Raw genomic sequence first — 18,375 nt, forward strand, 5'->3', positions numbered from 1 at the left:
CGGAAGACAACTAGAGGGAGGCGCCTGCGCACTGGGCGCTCTCGAGGCACAGCAAGCCTGCCGCAGACCGAGGGCGGCTCACCCGAGCTCTGGGCCTGGTGAGGCTGCTGCGGGGCCCAGGGAGCCCGCCCGGGGCGGGAAACAAAGTAACGGGGGCCCGGGGAGCGCGCCCGGGGCGGGAAACAAAGTAACGGGGGCCCGGGGAGCGCGCCCGGGGCGGGAAACAAAGTAACGGGGGCCCGGGGAGCGCGCCCGGGGCGGGAAACAAAGTAACGCAGGGGCCGGGAGCCAGCTGGAGGCGGGGAAACAGTATCCCAGGCCCCGGGAGCCGGCGCAAAGTGCACTGCCCTGCCTGTCGCAGGAAGAGGAAGGTAATAAGCATTTATTAAGCACTTCCAGTATGCACTTTATATATCTACATAACGCTTTGCAAAATTATTTGAACTCTCTAACAATCCTGGGAGGTAGGTATTGTTATTACCTCCATTTTACAGTCAAGGAAAGTGATACACACAGAGATTAAGTGACTTTTTTTGTTGTTTTATTTTTATTTTTAGTTCCATGTACTCTTTTTCCCCCACCCGTTAAGGAGGCAAGAATTATAATACTTGCTCTACATATGAAGTTAAGCAAAACATATTTCCACATGAGTCATTCCAACCTCACCTCCCTTCCCCCCACCCCCAAAATCAAGAAGAATAAAAGAGGAAAACACTATGCTTCAATCCGCATTGAGAAGTCCATCAATTCTGTCTCTGGAGTGGATAGCATTTTTCATTCATAGGTCCTTGGGAGTTATGATGGATCATTGTATTGATCAAAGTTGATAAGTCTTTCACAGCTGGTTATATTTACAATATTGCTGTTACTGTGTACCTTGTTCTCTTGGGTCTGCACACTTCACTTTTGCATCAGTTCAGAAAAATCCTAGCAGATCTTTCTGAAGCTGCCCCCTTCATTGATCATTGTATTGATCAGAGTTATTAAGTCTTTCCTATTTTCTCATATATACAATATTGTTGTTACTATGTAAATTGTTCTCCAGCTTTTGCTCACTTCACATTGGATCAATTCATATAGGTCTTCCCAAATTTTCTGGAAACTATCCCTTTCCAACATTTCTTATAGCACCACAGTATAAATATCAATTTATATATTATAACTTGTTCAGTCAGTTCCCAATTGATGGGCAACATTACATCCTGGGCCATCTCCACCCATCCTGATGAATATCAGGTTAGTAGACCCAGATGGCTCAGGAAAAGAAAGTGAGGTTGGTGACCTTGCACAGGCCTCCCTCCCTCAAATCAAAGTCATCTGCAAGTCACATCATCATCTTGATGTCATTGTCCTCTTCAAGAACAAATTGATGGGCATTCCTCAAATTTCCATTTTTGTGATACCACTAAAAGAACTGTTATAGTTTTTTTTTTTTTTGTATGTGTGGGTCCTCTTAATGTCTTTTATTTAATATCTTTGAGGAATAGATCCAGTAATGGTATTGCTGGACCAAAGGATATGTATGGGCAGTAGTTCTAAATTGTTCTCTAGAATAGTTGGATTAATTCACTGCTCTAACAAAGCTGCCAAATGGCATTCAGTCTTGTGCCTGCTGATAGTACAGGAATCCCCTTGGATCTCTTTCTGACCAGAAGTTCACTTCCCTTACTGTCCCTGATCTGCTTCCCAACTTTGCTGCTACTTCCATTAGCTGTATGCTGCTTCAGTCCTGGCCAGTGATCTATCTTCCTAAACTTCCCAGAGATAGAAAAATGACTCACTGTAATTTAGTTTTATTCTGGGATTTCTCTCTTAGAATTTAGTTTGGCATGTTTTTTAGGTTATCATGGAGGAGATGTGTTGGGAGAACTAAAAAAAAAGTGCTGACTTTCACTCTGTTAATTTTGGCTCTACCCCCAAAGTCACAATGATAATAAATTTCCAAGGACAGGTTTAACTCAGGTTTTCCTGATTCTAGACCCAGCACTACCCTTTCTTCTATACCATCTAGAAGGGAAAGACTGCAGCTGGAGTTATGAATAGGGACTATAGTGATGTCTGCAAACCGTAGAACTTTAATAGGGATATTGACCAAAATTGTGATTTCATTGATACAATTATTATTTATATTATCTGTATTATGCAGTTGTTAATGAGTATAGAGGGCATCTAGGTAGCCCGATAGGATAGAGCACTGGGCCTGGAGTTAGGAAGACTTCTCTTGTGGCCTTGAGCAAGTCACTAACCCTGTTTTCCTCAGTTTCTTCATCTGTAAAATGAACTAGAGAAGGAAATAGAAAACCACTCCAGTATCTTTACCAAGAAACCCCCAAATGAGGTAATGAAGAGTTAGACATGACTGAACAACAGTCATGTGAGGTATGCAATCACCTGGTCCTGAGTACTAGGTGGGCCCCTGATAAGGTTAGGATAATTGATTTCAGAGTACTTAGGCTACGCTCCCAGATTAGGCCCTTCAAAAGAGAAGACAAACCTAGAGAGAAACAGATTGGTACAACCAGACTGTAGTTTCCTGGAAGGAAATCTGTATGGTTCCTTGACCCCACAGCCCTGTGACCTCTCTAGAACTGCATGTATCAGGAAACCCCCAAACCCTGGATTGATAGCCAGTATGTCCTGGGTCAAGCTAAGAGCTATCAGCAGTGGAATGCTTTAATGGAGTGACAGAGGAATTACTGGACCTGAGGAAGCTGTAGATGGGGTTGCGAGAAGGAACACACACTCAGGTATCCCAGGTCAGGCAGTTTATTTCTCATAGACATGTACGCATGTAGCTCTCCAGCCCTTCAGTAACATGGGAAAGTACTGGTGCTGGGGAGTGTTCATGGCAGATTACATAGCTGTACCGAGAGCTCAGAACTTAGGATCTTTGCTCTACTTAATGTTTGACTGTGGCTACTGGGCACATTCACAGGAACCAAGAAGAAAGGGAACCTAAGGCCCCCAGAGACTGCTGGAACTTCTCCTCATATCCTACCCCTTATCAAATACAAGGACATCATGATAAGGGAAGTTTGCTAAATTGATTATGATTAGAAGAGCCTTGCAAATATTGCCCAAATGGATCTACCATAAACAGATTGCTGGGTCCATAGGAACTTCTCAATACATAGGTGGTTCAATCAGTAATTAAACATGGAGTCACTTCTGTCAGCTAGGACCAATTGTAACAGGCCCATCTTGAATATTCCCTGGACAACACTGAGCTCCCAGGACTAAAGAGAAGAAAAGGATAATCATGAAGGGCAGCAGCAAACCTTGCTTTGGCCTTACTCTTTGCTTGTATTTTGAGTTATGTTGCAGGTCTAGGGAAAGTAGGACAAATCTCTAGATTTTTTTACCTACTTTTTACCTACTGTCTTTTTACCTACTGGTGAAACACCCCAAATTGGGTAGCTCTAGAATTCTAGAGTCACTGTAGAATCCCAAGAGGATGTAGAGTTAGTCAGAAGATGCATGTTGTTTGACTCTAGTGACCCCATTTTATATCCCCTTGAAGGAGTGCCTCAAGTCTGGAGAAAAGTATAGGTCCCTGAGGGAGGTAAGGCACACCAGAAAGGGAAATGGGGCTTGTCTTGATGGTGTAAGGGATTATATATTTACATATTGGGGTGTACAATTTGGAAGGCTAAATAGCATTGCAAAATTTCCCAAACACATTCCATTTCACTTTCCTACTCCTCTTCCATTCTAGAGCCATAATCTAATACTTGTTTCCTCTCTCTCTCTCTCTCTCTCTCTCTCTTTCTTCTCTCTCTCTTTCCCTTTCTCTCATACACATATATATGTACCTATACAAATATGTATGCATATACAATGCCAGCTCATACATATGTTTTTCTTTCAGTCATGTCCTATTCTTCGTGACCCAATTTGGGGTTTTCCAGGCAAAAATACTAGAGTAGTTTGCCATTTCCTTCTCCAGCTCATTTTCCAGATGAGGAACTGAGAATTCCTCAGTTAAACTTAACCCTTAAATAGGTGACTTGCCTAGGGTCACACAACTAGTAAGTGTTTAAGGCCAGATGAATCTTCCTGATTCCAAGCCCCAAACTCAATCCCCTTTGCCACCTAGTTCCCCAATTACTTTCATACACACACACACCCTCCCCCCCCACATACACACATACACACTAACACCCCTATATTCATATATGTGTGTAAATACATATATCTCTGGATATGTATATATGTATGTTTGTATGTGTACATACATGTGTAGACATACACATACACACACATATACACATGTGTGCTCATACACTAATTCATAGGGAAATTCAAAGTATTAATTCAATGCCTATCATATTGGACTTTTTTTTTTTAACCTTTTGGTTTTCCAACATCAACTTTTAGGCAATTCTTTTTTTTTTTTTTTTTGAATAATAATGTGTCTCACAGAAGAGACCCTTCTGGAATTTGATTCAGTCAGCACAATGTCATTGAGAGGCAGCATGGTGCAGTGGTAGAATAGTAGGCCTGGGGTCAAGAAACCTGGGGTTTTGCTTCCTTTCCCTAACATGTCTCAGATCTGTGATTATGGGCAAATAAATCACTGCACATTTCTAAGCCCATGTTTCCTTATCTGTGAAATGAGGATAATAATACCTCTAATCCTTTCATCATGGGGTTGTTATGAGAATCAAATGAGATAATCTATGTTAACTTTGCAAACTTGGAAGGTACCATATAAATGTAAGTAATTACTCTTTTCCACAACCAGGAGCTATCACTAGAGTTATCACTACATATGGAGACCCTATAATGGACATCCTCCTAGAGAGAAGTGAATACCTTTGTCAAACATGTATTTCCTTATTTTGTGCCTAGCTAGTCATTAATATTAGAGGATTATTGAATAACTGCTATGTATCAAAGGCCCCCTCTAAGTTCACTGGGAAGTTGTGGTTACTATTACTCACAGTCTTAGATATTCTCTTAAGTCATTTTTCACCTCCACCCACTGGTATCTCCTTATCTAGATTAATTTTTAATAACAAATAACTTTTAGTTCATGTTGTAATAAAAATAAAACAACATGATATTATCAGTAGTAACAGCCCTGTAAGCAGAAAATGCAGCCAATCTTAATCTCCACCCCAAGGTCAAGAAGACTCAATAGCTATATATGCTTTACTGCCACTCCCAACCAAGATGGGGAGCAGTCATGAAGTACACTGACTTGATAGAAACCTCTGATTTTTGTTACTAAAGGAAGGAATTGCATGGTAGCAGTGACGCAAGTAGGCAATCAGATAGAAGCACAAGGGATAATCATGGACATTCTGAAAATAGAGTACTATCAAACTGCTTATTGGGCTTCTCCATGTCAGAAACATTGGCTAATGAGTCCGTGCACTGATGACTAACTATGCCCTCAACAGGACAGGAAGGATCACTTAACAATCCACAGGAGAATAATAAAGCTAGCAGTTACTATGTGCTAGGCACTGTGCTAAGGGCTTTACAAATATTAGTTCACTTTATCTCACTACTCTAGAAGATTTGTTGTTGAGTCATTTCAGTCATGTCAGATTCTCCATGATCCCATTTGGGGTTTTCTTGGCAAAGATAATAGATGTGGCTTGCCATTTCCTTCTCTAGGAGAGCCAAATGAGCCTACTCCAGCTCATTTAATAGGTGAAGAAACTGAAGCAAACAGGGATAAGAGACTTTGTTCAGGGTCACATAGTTAGTAAGTATCTGAAGTCAGATTTGAACTCAGGTCTTCCTGACTCCAGACCCAGTACTCTATCCACTGAGCTACCTTGCTGCCTCATAAGCAAGATTACTTCCTCTTTGATCCCCTAATTTTGAATGAGACCATGTACATAGAGGTAACCATGGTAGTCCACCTCTCCTCCCTGTTTACAATTCTGTCTGTTCCTCCTTCTTACTTTCTTAAGTCTGGTGCATTGTGGATCCCAGCATTCTCTGTTTTTCCCTATTCCTTTTATTCTGGCCAACCAGTTTTGGTTGTGCTTATACTCATCTTATTCTCTTCCAAGCTCTCTGTAGTCAGCCTTCTAAACTCATCATTGAACTAAAACTGCTCTATCTAAAATTATGGATGATCTCTTAATCACCAGATCAAATAGCTTTTTCTTAATCCTCATCATTCTTGACCTCTCTGCAACATTTGACCCTATTGACCACTTCTTCCTGAATATTTCCTGCTCCCTGGGTTTTATTGACCCTTTTTTCGGTCTTCTTTTATCTAAGCACTTTTTTCTCACACTCTTTTGCTCTGTCTTCCTTCTCAATGTCATCCCCACTAATTGTAGGTGTGCGCTAAAATTCTATTCTGGGCCTACTTCTCTTTTCTCTCTAACACCGTACTTGGTGATCTCACTGGCTCCCATGGGATCAGTGACCTCTATGGAGGTAGTTCTCAGGTCTAATATATCCATCTTTAGTCTCAGTCCTGAATTTCATTACTACATTACTTACTGCCTTTTAGAAATTTCCAACCAGGTATCTCATGGGCATCTAACCTCATCATGTCCAAAACAGAACTTACCGTCTTTCGCCTCCAATTCTCTCTTCTTCTGAACTTTCTTATTACTATTGAAGGTACAATCATCCTTCCAGTTGTCCCAATGTGTGTACAACTTTGATGGCATTCTTGACTCCTTACCTTCCCTCTCTCTACATGTTGAGTCAATTGCTGTTTCTGTCTCCCCAGAATTCCCTTCTTTGCTCACAAAGATACTATCTCAGCTCCAACTCTCATCACCTCTTATTTCCATTATTATAATAATCTCCTACTTGGCCTCCTGGCTTATCTTTCCCCTTTCAAATTCATCCTCCTCAAGCTGCTGAAGTGATTTTCCTAAAGCACAGGTCTCACCATATCATACCACTACCCTCTTAATGGATAAACTCCAGTGGATCTCTAGTACCTCTAGGATTAAATATAAACTCCTTTGTTTGGCATTTAAAGCTCTTTATGACCTAGCCCTTTCCCATTCAATCTTCTTATACATTATTCACCTGCATTCACTCTATGGTCCAGACATATTGGCCTCTCTTCTTCCCACAAGACCCTTTGCCTTTGTTCTTTTGAACAGGCTACTCCACGTGTTTGGAATTTTCTCCTTCCTCAAAATATCCTGCCTTCCTTCAAGATTCAGCTCAACCACCTTCAGCAAGAAATTTTTCTTAATTTCCTTAGCAATTTGTGACTTGCGCTAGATGTACTTTATCTTTCTTACGCTAAATGCACCTTGTTTATATCTAATTATATATTGTCTCCTCCCCCCGCCCCCATATAATAAAATGTAATCCACTTGAGAGCAGTGGCTGTTTTTGCTTTATTTCCTTCTTTCCTTCTTCCCTCCTCCCTCCCTCTTTCTTTCTTTCTTTCTTTCTTTCTTTCTTTCTTTCTTTCTTTCTTTCTTTCTTTCTTTCTTTCTTTCTTTCTTTCTTTCCTTCCTTCCTTCCTTCCTTCCTTCCTTCCTTCCTTCCTTCCTTCCTTCCTTCCTTCCTTCCTTCCTTCCTTCCTTTCTCATCATTGCTTATCACAGTGCATGGCAATTTAATAAATACTTGTTGATTAATTGAATGTTGTATGTTGAATAGGAAGATTTTGTCACAATATTAGTATAATTCTTCTGCCTCTTAATCCTCTTCAACAAATGGTACCTAAGTTGGAGATCTCATCTTGGCAGTCTTTTTTTTTTTTATTCAACAAAGAGTAATGTAACAGAAGATGATCAAGTGTTCTAAGAAATTATATTTTTATTGTCTTTGAGCCCATTATGAAATGAACTCAGCCAACATCTTCATTTTCCCTTGTCCCACTGACTTGCAATTTCATTTTTGTCTTCTTCTTTCATTTATTGTTAAAATGTTGAATTTTATGATTCCATTCTTTCAGAGGGGCAAAATGATCTCCTATTTAGAATTCTAAAAATTACATTAATGCTTATAGATAGTCTGAAAAGTGTTGTATTCTTAATGTCCTCTGCCATTCCATTGTTGTTACTATGGAAAGGAAAGGAGGCCACATAGGACTGAGGGCAGTTTTTCCATATTTTATTTTGTTTTCATGGGTAGGTTGCACAACCAAAGGATTCATCACCTGGTAAACTACCTTGCAGTGATAAACTTTTCTGTGTTTTGATTATTCCTTAGACAGCATGTTGAAGAGAGAGATGGTACAGCTGGTTCACAAAGTGAATGAATTCACTTAGACCTTCTCTGTAGCCACTAGAAGTTTTACTGACCCAAAAGCAGTACGCCAGAGATTTAGCAAGGAGCTCAACAAAGGCAGTGATATAGGATAAGGACCAGATTTATATACACAACCTGTAGGATGAAGATGTAATTTTAGCGTTTCTAATGGGGGTTGGAGATTTAGGGACAGGATGAGGAGGATGAAGGACACAAGATAAGGGAGACAGGGCAAACGTTATGATCCAGGATGAGGGGAGACAAGGAATTTTATGGTCCAGGATTAGGAGGAAATTTTATGGTGTTTCAAGATAAGAAGATGGACTTTAGGGTGACTTCAGGTTAGAAAGTAAACCAGGGGCTTCACAAAGTCGACCCTTAATATTATTTTTAACTCTTAGGGCACTGTTTGTATCCACATCATTTCCCCACTCAACCACTAGGGAGGAGAATTCTTTCGGGAAAAAGGGTGAAGGTCATTGTCTTCTGTAGCTGCTTCCTGCTAAACAGGGGTGAAGAGTCCACTTCAGGCTCAGGGAATAGGTTGAAAAAGGGTATTGGGTGTGCAGAATGTGGTACCAGCTGAGTCCAGGGTGAAAAGAGGCAAGCCACTTAGAGACCTCATGGGAAGGGGTTTGTATCCTAAAAGTTGAAAGTGGAATTTCTGCAGGCTAGAAGACACTAAGTGAACCAGGAGGTTAAACAGGCATGGACCAAATATAAGAGTGAGTAAAATGATCAAAAATGGGGACAGAATAGGGGAAAGAAGGGAGAGAAACCACGACCCCCAAGAGGAGGTAGGGGGAGATATCAGGCTGGAGTGGATGTCTCACATCCAAGAAGCTGCCTGTAATATCCTTTGAGTGCCCAAAGGAAAAATTCCATGCAGGATATTCAGGGAATAGGGGAAGAGCTATGGAGAGTAAGCTAGTATCCCGGGCATGATGTTGACACACCCAGCAATCATTTACTCTGGCCAATTCCACAGAGTTCCCTATTTTAATTAAGGCATTCCAGTCCCAAGCATCTTAGTCCCTACATCTTATCTCACATCTTATATCCTGCCTCCTGCTTGCTCACCATCCATCCAAATGCTTTTGGGAGAGGGGCAAAGGAACTGTTGCTTTCCTGAGTGGGGATGGGGAAGGGAGTAAAATGAGGTTGAAGCAGCATCCAGGGGATGAGGATAGTGTGGAACAGGTATCCTTGTTGCATGACCATCTGCAGGTGGACAGCTTAGCCCAGAAGATACAAATCTGAGAAACAAGTTAAATATGCAGGCCCCAAATAGAAGGAGCATTAAAAATGATGTTAGAAAAGAGGAAAAATAAGAAAGAAACCAAGAACCCCATGAAGTTATTGTGTGTGCGTGTGTGTGTGTGTGTGTAATCCCTTTACCTACCTAAATACTGAGAAAATTCCCAAGGGTTACAAATATTATCTTTCCATGTAGCAATGTAAACAGTTTAACTTTAGAAAGGTCCTTTATGATTTTTCTTTCCTATTTACCTTTTCATGCTTCTCTTGATTCTTCTGTTTGAAAGTCAAATTTTCTATTCAGTTCTAGTGTTTTCATCAAGAATGCTTGAAAATCCTCTATATCATTGAATGACCTTTTTTTCCTCTGAAGCATTATACTCAGTTTTGCTGGGTAGGTGATTCTTGGTTTTAATCCCAGTTCTTTTAACTTCTTGAATATTATATTCCAAGCCCTTCGTTTCCTTAATGTCTAAGCTGCCAGATCCTGTGTTATCCTGATTGTATTTCCACAGTACTCAAATTGTTTCTAACAGCTTGCAACATATTCTTCTTGACCTGGGAACTCTGAAATTTGGATACAATATTCCTAGGAGTTTCTCTTTTTGGATCTCTTCAGGAGGTGATTAGTGTATTCTTTCAATATTTATTTGCCCTCTGGTTCTAGAATATCAGGGCAGTTTCTCCCCACTTTTCCCAGAGTTCCAGGAAGAAGGGAGAAAAAATGTGACTGACCCAATACAAGGGCATCCCCTTATACAAGGGTCCATAGTGCAACTGACCACCCAGAAGTCAGTGGAACTTCAGATACCATGGTGGTGTCTGGGCACTCCAGGGATCTCACAGCTAGGAAGACAGTAGGAGCAGAAAAGTCTGGGGAAGAAGAGAAAGAAAAGGGCACTTACCTCTTATCCCAGTGGCTAGGAGAAGATCATTGGAGTCCAATTAACATTTGAACTCCCCAGTTTTGGCACCAGTTTTGGAGAGATGAGAGAGCTGGTTCAAAATGTGAATGAATTCCCTTAGACCTTCTCTGTTGCCATGAGAAACTTTATTGACACAAAAGCAGCTGCCTTGAGATTTAGCAAAGAGCTAAACAAAGGCAGTGATATAGGAAAAGAACCAGTTATATTTGCAACCTGTAGAATGATGATATAATTTTAGGGAGATTTAGGGACAGGATGAGGAAGATGGAGGAAACAAGATAAGGGAGACAGGGGAAATGTTATGACCCAGGATGAGGGGAGACAAGAAATTTTATGGTCCAGAATTAGGGGGAAGTTTTATGGTGTTTCAAGATAAGAGGGAGAGACTTCAGGGTGCCTTCAGGTTAGAAAATAAACCAGAGGCTTCACAAAGTCAATCCTTAATATTATTTTTAACTCTTGGGGCACTGTTTGTATCCACATCAAACAGATTTAGTCTGTTGCAAGAGCCATACCTGAAACCTTTCTGATGTGATAAACTAGCCCTTGAGAATTCAAAAGTTACCACTATACCATTGTTGTGGTTTGGGGTGTGCTGGGGACCCTGAAATACCAACCTGCATGGTCCCGCTTGAATGAATTTGACACAAGCCTTCTTAAAGCCAAAGAAAAACAAAGTTTACTAAAAATTCACCATACTGGGTTGACTCTTAAGGAGCTTAAGCATTCTTAATGCTTGTATTAACAATTGGACCAGATAGAATCTCAACTAGACAGACTCTGAGCTGGATGGAATCTGAGCACCTTCATGGAGGAAAGATGGAACTTAAATACAGAAAAAGACTGAGGGAAGAAACCAGGTGTCGCCAAGTAGTCTGGGGTCCCAGGGATGGTCTGGATAGATCAAACCCAGGGAGGATCCTGATGGGAGTGGCTGGTAATAGGACCAAAGGGATGAATATCAAGAGAATGCTAAAAGAAGATAGGGAGTATTTGGGCTGGGAGAAATGGAAGGGGAATCCAAGGAGCACCACCCCCCCCAAGGCCAGACATTTTGGGGGCCCTTCAGATAAATGGGACAAAATCTCTCCTGACCAAAGGGAGAAAAGGTCTTGGCTTGGGCTTGTACCTCATCACCATGATGAGACATTGAAGTAGGAATTTGTGATGGCTTCTTTGGTTTCATGATTTGACCAGCTACCAATCCACTTAAATATATATATTTAGTTCTCTCACTTTTCTCTCTTTTCCATGAACATGCCATGAGACTTTAACAAATACTTTGCTAAATCTAGCTATACTGTATCTAGAATGATCTCCGTGATCTGCAATCAAGCTACCTCTTCAAAAAAGGAAATAAGGTTAGTCGGCTAATCCCTTTCTTGATGAAGCCATGCTGATTTTAGTGGTCACTGCCTTTTTTTTTCTAAAAGCTTGCAACTCATCCTTTTAATAAGAATATATTCTTGAATTTTGTATAAAGTCAAAGCCATATTCACTTGACTTGTAGAATCTACAATTTCCTATTTTTTTCAAAATCAAAACATTTGTGACATTTATCCTTCTGTAATACCATGGTACCTCTCCTGTCTTCCAAAATATTTCAAAGATCATCTAAAACAACTCGTGTTAATCATGTCTTCCTACACTTTCAGTACTGTAGCATATAATTCAGCTGGAACTGATTTAAAATTAAGTGTTTCGAGATACTCTCTTACGTTTGGTTTTTACCAATACGTTTTTCCTAACTGAGGTGATTTTGCCACCTTTACTCAACTGGAAAATCCCTCAGTGCCTGGGGCCTTCTTATCCTTCAGTATTCTTTTGCAATGCCTAGCCCCTTCCTCCCACAGGGAATTTCCTTTCAGGACCTCCATTTTAGTAATAGATCAGGGATAGCCAGGCTCCTTTCTCCTCCTGGCTGTGCTTCTGACTCTATAGGCTTTGCCCCCATTTCTCAGCAGTCCTTTCACCCTAGAAGTTTCCTCTTTCCCTGGGCCCTTCCCACCCTATAATATCCCTCTGCTCTATTGGTCCCCTCCTTCCACTGGTGAGTTGCTTTCAGGGAACTCTCAATTTGAGAGAAGGGTTTGAGCCATGTTTCATTCCCCTTTCCGCTGTGCTTTTGTCTCTGAGAGTTTTACCACCAAACCCTACACCCAGTAGGTACCCATTATCCCTCTCCTTTTCATCTCCCTTTTATGCATTATCTTCCCCTTCCATTAAAATGGAAGCTGATTGAGAGCAGAGACTGTCTTTTTACTTCTATTTTTCACATAGTATGGGCTGAATAAATGCTTGCTACCTGTTGATCTCTAAAAGCTTCCTCTTTTCAGTGATTCCTTTGTTTCTCATATGCTTCTCTAGGAAATGGTAATTAAAAGTGAAAATGATAATATAAAGTATTTGCATAATCCTTGTGTCAGAGACTCTTGACAAAAAAGCATCAAGGTATATTTTCAGGTGTTTTCTCATTTGCTTGGTTTATAATCCTTACCCTGGAAACCTGGGAAAGCATAGTGTCCCACCCCTACCATATTGAGATTGTTCCTTTTGAAAGTACCTAGTGGTGTTAAGGAAAGGACAGAAAGGTTCAAGAAAACTATAGCTCCTACTACTGAGCTCTTAGAAAAAGAAAAGAGACCATTTTATGAATAGTGCGTTCTCAAAGTTCTATCTTCAGTTAGTCAATTGCAAATACAATAGGTAGGGCTTTTGACAGTGTTTCGTCAGGTCCAGGGTCAGATGGTGTTTCTCCTACTGGCTTCTGCAGACCTGGGCAGTTCCCAGCAGGTGGCACCAGTTGTCAATCTCAGACACAACCAAGTCCTCTTTCTGAGCACATCTTCGCCACCCACTGCTTCAAATATCTCCTGGCTTAATGATACTGGTGTCCTTGTTTTCTAGTGATCCACTGGCAGACTAGGGTTCCTATCTTTCTAATCTTTTGTTCCTACCCTTACAAACGCATGTCAGAGTGCAAAATCATTTGCAGTCTATTTCTAAAACAGTTCCAGTCACCAAAATCAAATTTGCATGAGACACAGTATTCTCCCTCAAAGAACTCTAATTTCTTCTTATCTCTTTTAAATTCCATAAAATATGAGGGAATTAGACTGAATGATTCAAATCATGTAGAATATTATTTCACTCTCTCAGGGTGGACAGCAGGGAAAGGGAGGAACAGTCCGTAGAGACCATGATGTTTACAAAATAATTGTAAAATGTGAGCCTTGTAAATGCATTGGGCTTTCTAGATGCAGAGTTCACCAGTACAGAAATTCCCTCTCCCTGTTTGCTTTCTGTTTCCTTTAGCCATTTTTTCTCCCACAAATATAACTAATTTAAGTAAAATTCAGTTCTCCTTGAACACTTTTTTTATAGCTTAGTCCCTAAGAGGGCTCCCTCTAGCTCATTTGTTTAAGTGAATCCTAAATTACCTCTTCAGTTACCAGACTTTGGCCCTCAAATACTCAGGGCTTTTAAAAATGAGAAAAGGATTTTTAAACAATATAAACTTTCAATATGTTTCACAGATCTCAGACAATTGCTGAAATTTATTGCAGTAAATGGAAGTTTTGGTTTCTATATTTCAAAGGATAAATTTCAGTTCCCTAAAACTAAACAATTATCCTGAATTTTAGAACATTTTATTCTGATTTTTTTTCATTTTAGTTTACAACCTAAGAACAATAGAAAGAAAAGCAGGAATTCTGCTTAAAACCTCAAACAGTTTGTAAAAATCCCTTCATGTGATGATTCACATATTTAATCAATCTACTGCTGTTGGATTTATATGCCTTCCTGATAATGGATTCATTTTCAGAATTCTATCCTAGTTTCTAAAAGGTTAAGAGGAAAAGTAGCATTATGCCAAATATAAAGGCACAGTATACTGGCAACAGAAGAATAAGCCCACTGTTGCATACTTGCTCATTAAATTCTAATTTTAAATAAGCTAATATAATGGAAGGCCTTTGTTAATATAATACTTTGCCCACAAAGATGAACAGAACATTTCACATTTATCTCCTATAGTTTCATTTGCGGTCATCATCCCATTTTCTTTCCCCCTTCCTTCCTTCCTTCTTCCCCCTTCCCTATTCCCACTTCCACCTATGGTTTCATAAGCATCAGAAGTTCCCTAGGCGACACCTCCTTCTGTAGATATAGGGCTAACAATCCCCTCTAATCTATAATCTAATTTAGGGTATTGCCTGGGAGATGCCAAGAGGTTAAATGGTTTTCCTAAAGTCCCTCATCTAGTATGTATCAGAAGCAGTATTGAACCCAACTCTTTCTAACTTGAAGGTCAGCCCTCAATACAGGTGCACCTCAGAGAGTGCAGGTCTGGTTCCAGAGCACTGGAGTAAAGTGATTATTGCAATAAAGAGAGTATCACAATACAGCAAGGCATATTGGTTTTCCCATTGTATATAAAAGTTTTTTTTATACTGTACTGTGGTCAATAAAGTATGAAATAGTGTTATGTCTAAAAAAAACCCAATGCATATATCCTAATTTAAAAAGACTTTATTGCTAAAAATAATGCTAACCATCACCTGAACCTTTAGCAAGTTGTCATGCGTTTCCTGATGGAGGGTCTTGCCTTGATGTTGATCGGGGTCCTGGTAGCTGAAGATTGGGATGACTGTGGCAATTTAAAAAAATAAAATAGCAATGAAATTTGCAGCACTGACTCTTCCTTTCACTCAAGCACCTAGAGGTCATGGTAGGTTTATTAATTCACCTAATTTCAATATTGTTGTGTTTCAGGAAACAGGGGAGCTGGAGAAAAGAGAGAGAAACCTGAAAACTGCCTGTCAGTCGGTGGAGCAGTGAGAACATACACAACATTTATCAATTAAATTTGCCATCTTATATGGGTACAGTTCGTGGTATCCCAAAACAATTACAATATTGACATCAAAGATCACTAATCACAAATCGCCAAAACAGATATGATGATAGTGAAAACTTTGAAAAATTGAGAGAATTGCCAAAATGTGACACAGATACCATGTGAGCACATGCTATTGGTGCCCATAGACTTGCTTGATGCAGAGTTGCCACAAACCTTCATTCTGTCAAGAAATTCAGTACCTGTAAAGTGCAATAAAGCAAAGCACGGTAAAATGAGGTATGCCTGTACATTATTTCTTTTTTGTAAGTCTTCCTTTGGTGAGTTCTTCCCAGAACTAACATTTTAAGGAAAGACCCAGTCTGGTGATGCTTCATTCTCTAAATTTTGCTTCACTGCCTCTTTGAGGGTCCTTCCCCTCCTACTGCTCACTTTTCATTGTTCAGTTATTTTAGTAGTATCTGACTCTTCGTGACCCCATTTAGGGTTCTCCTGGCAAAAGATATTAAAGTAGTTTGCCATTTCCTTCTCCAGCCCATTTTATAGATGAGAAAACTGAGGCAAACAGGGTTAAGTGATTTGCCCAGGGTTATACAGCTAGTAAGCATCTGAGACTGGATTTGAGCTCAGGTCTTCTTAACTCGAGGCCCCTGTACTCTATCCAGAGCAATACCTGGCTGCCCCTTTTCATCTCCCTTTTATGAATCATTTTCCTTATTAGAATGTAAGCTCCTTTTTATTTGTATTTATATCTTCAGCTCTTAACATAGCACCTAGAATTTAATAAGCTCTTAATGAATGTTTGCTCACTTGACTAGGAAATATTACTTGACTAAATGGTCTTCCTTGAAAGATAAATGTTCCTGGAATATATATAATCACACTTATTTTTCTTAATGTTTTGTTGCAATCAATAAAAATTCATCTTTTTACCTCCCCTGTCCCCAACTGAGAACAATGGAAAAACAAAATCTATTAGAAACATGTACAGTCAAACAAAACAAATTTCCACACTGGCCATGTCCAAAAAATATGTGTCTCATTCTGTACCCTGAGTCCTATACTCTTCTATCAGCAGGTAGGTAGCATATCTAATCACTGGGCCTCTGCAGTCTTGACTGACCATTCCACAAGTAAGAGTTCCATGTCATACTTCTTTCTCCTTTCACTGATGTGTTCAAATAATCTCTAAACCCTCTTCACCTTGGGATGTTTTAGATGATTTACATGTTGTAATGTTTTGGGAGAGACACACACACACACACACACACACAGAGAGAGAGAGAGAGAGAGAGAGAAAGAGAGAGAGAAAGGATGTGTGTGTGTGTGTGTGTGTGTGTGTGTGTGTGTGTGTGTGTGTTGAAAGGGGTGGGAGGCCATGATGTAGCCTCCCTATTTTGTGATGGATTTGTATTGACTAAAGAAACCTATGAATGATTTAATTATTTAATCAGAAGATTCTGATGTGAGAGGAGAAAGTTTTTATTGCATCCTATTCTCTTATACCCATGGCAAGTTGGCTGTTGCCAGGGTTCATTAACAAGTGCTCCAATTTTAAGGGGGTTCATCCTTCAACTATATGCTTAAACTTAAGTAGACCTACTGGGAATGTGACTAAAGGCAAAGTGGAGCAGAACTGCATGGATTGCCAGTCAAGCTACAGTGACTGGTTAATCCAGAAGCTGTGCAATGAATGGCTCCCCCACAGTGGAACAGCTGGGTACAATCTCTCTTGGAAAGGATCATATTTATTTCCTTTTCATAAATATCTGGTCTTTATGTGGTAACCATAGAAAGATGACTAGGTTTGGGATCAGAAGACCTAGGTTCATATTATCATAGGTTTAGATCTGGAAGGAATTTTATAGGTCATTGAGTCCAATCCTTTCTACAGGTAAGAATACTGAAGCCCAGAAAGATGGAGTGGTGGACCCAGCCATATCTGATTTGGCCTTCAAATCTAGCTCTTCTTGACTCTTAACACCAGCACTCTATTCACTGAGAGATGCCATATTGCCTCTCTTTTTGCATAATTCTTTGTTGTAATTTTTAAACAGACACGTACTAGCTGTGTGACCCTGGACAAGTCACTTAACCCTGTTTGCCTCAGTTTCCTCATCTGTTAAATAAGCTGGAGAAGGAAATGGCAACCCACTCTAGTATCTTTGCCAAGAAAACCCCAAATGGGATCAGGAAAAGTCAGACGTGAATGAAAAGTAACTGAACAACAATTTTTAAACAAGGAAATTTTACTTGTTCAGGTGACCTTGGAAGGTCTAAGAAATATCAAACCTGGCTTTGGCTACCTACTACACTTTCCTCATCTATAAAACAAGGGAATGGAATTTGAATTCTCAATTATTTTCAAGTTCATATTCTGGTTCTAAAGAATACAAATTGGTTTGTCTTCCTTGTAGGGATGCTTAATACTTAATGCATCTGTTGCACAGATGCATAGGATGAAGTAGACTGGAAAGGAATGGATTGAATCAGGATAGGGCAGAGGTGATTAGGGGACTGGGGAGGAAAGAGATGGTTATATTATAAAGAAACTGAAATTTCCAACCCAGATGCAGAAGGAACCAATACTAATGTTGCTTAATATTGCAGAAACAAATATCAGCTTAAATTACATGCCAAAATTAGATTATATGCAGGATACATTAAAAAAATAAACTTATTTATGACTTAGAAGCCTAAGTACAGAATCTTTTTATTCACCAATTTTTAAATATGAATCATTTGACTTTTCTACTCAGGAAGGAACTCTTGTTGATCCATTTAGGCTAAACACTTCCTTGCATTATATGGAAACTTAAAAGTTAATAAAGTCGAAATTGCAACCATCTCTAATGTATTAATGTATAGGTGCGCTTCCCTTAACTCAATAGCTGTATTACTAAAAAGGGATTTGCCATGTAGTTGCTTATTTCCTAACTCAAATTATTTCTCCCTTGGACCTCCCTATCACAATCTTTGCAATGTTTTATCTTTTGATTGTCTTAACTGGAAGTGAGCAAAGGCATTAGGTTTAAGAATTTTGCTTTTTTTTCCTTCCCTTTACTTTCAGGTAATAACGATCAGTAAAAAACAATCAAACCAAAAAAAAAAAAAATGCCAGGATTGTGGGGGCAG

The 18,375-nt window shown here is 39.7% G+C and overlaps 1 protein-coding gene across 6 annotated transcripts in view; it reads left to right on the top strand.

Moving 5' to 3' along the window:
* TMEM182 (transmembrane protein 182) overlaps positions 1-18,375 on the top strand; it is a 116,215-nt gene that overhangs the window by 1,176 nt on the left and 96,664 nt on the right. Inside the window, exons 1-3 of one of the 6 annotated variants that reach the window (XM_072621739.1) lie at positions 21-98; positions 11,675-11,740; positions 15,156-15,519. The gene's annotated coding sequence lies outside the window, so the exon portion shown is untranslated. Of the gene's footprint in view, positions 1-20; positions 372-11,674; positions 11,741-15,155; positions 15,520-18,375 lie in introns of those variants that run through there. The other 5 variants (XM_072621737.1, XM_072621738.1, XM_072621736.1 and 2 more) reach the window with 5 other exon arrangements.

Source organism: Notamacropus eugenii, chromosome 6, assembly GCF_028372415.1.
Source record: "Notamacropus eugenii isolate mMacEug1 chromosome 6, mMacEug1.pri_v2, whole genome shotgun sequence".
NCBI lineage: Eukaryota > Metazoa > Chordata > Mammalia > Diprotodontia > Macropodidae > Notamacropus > Notamacropus eugenii.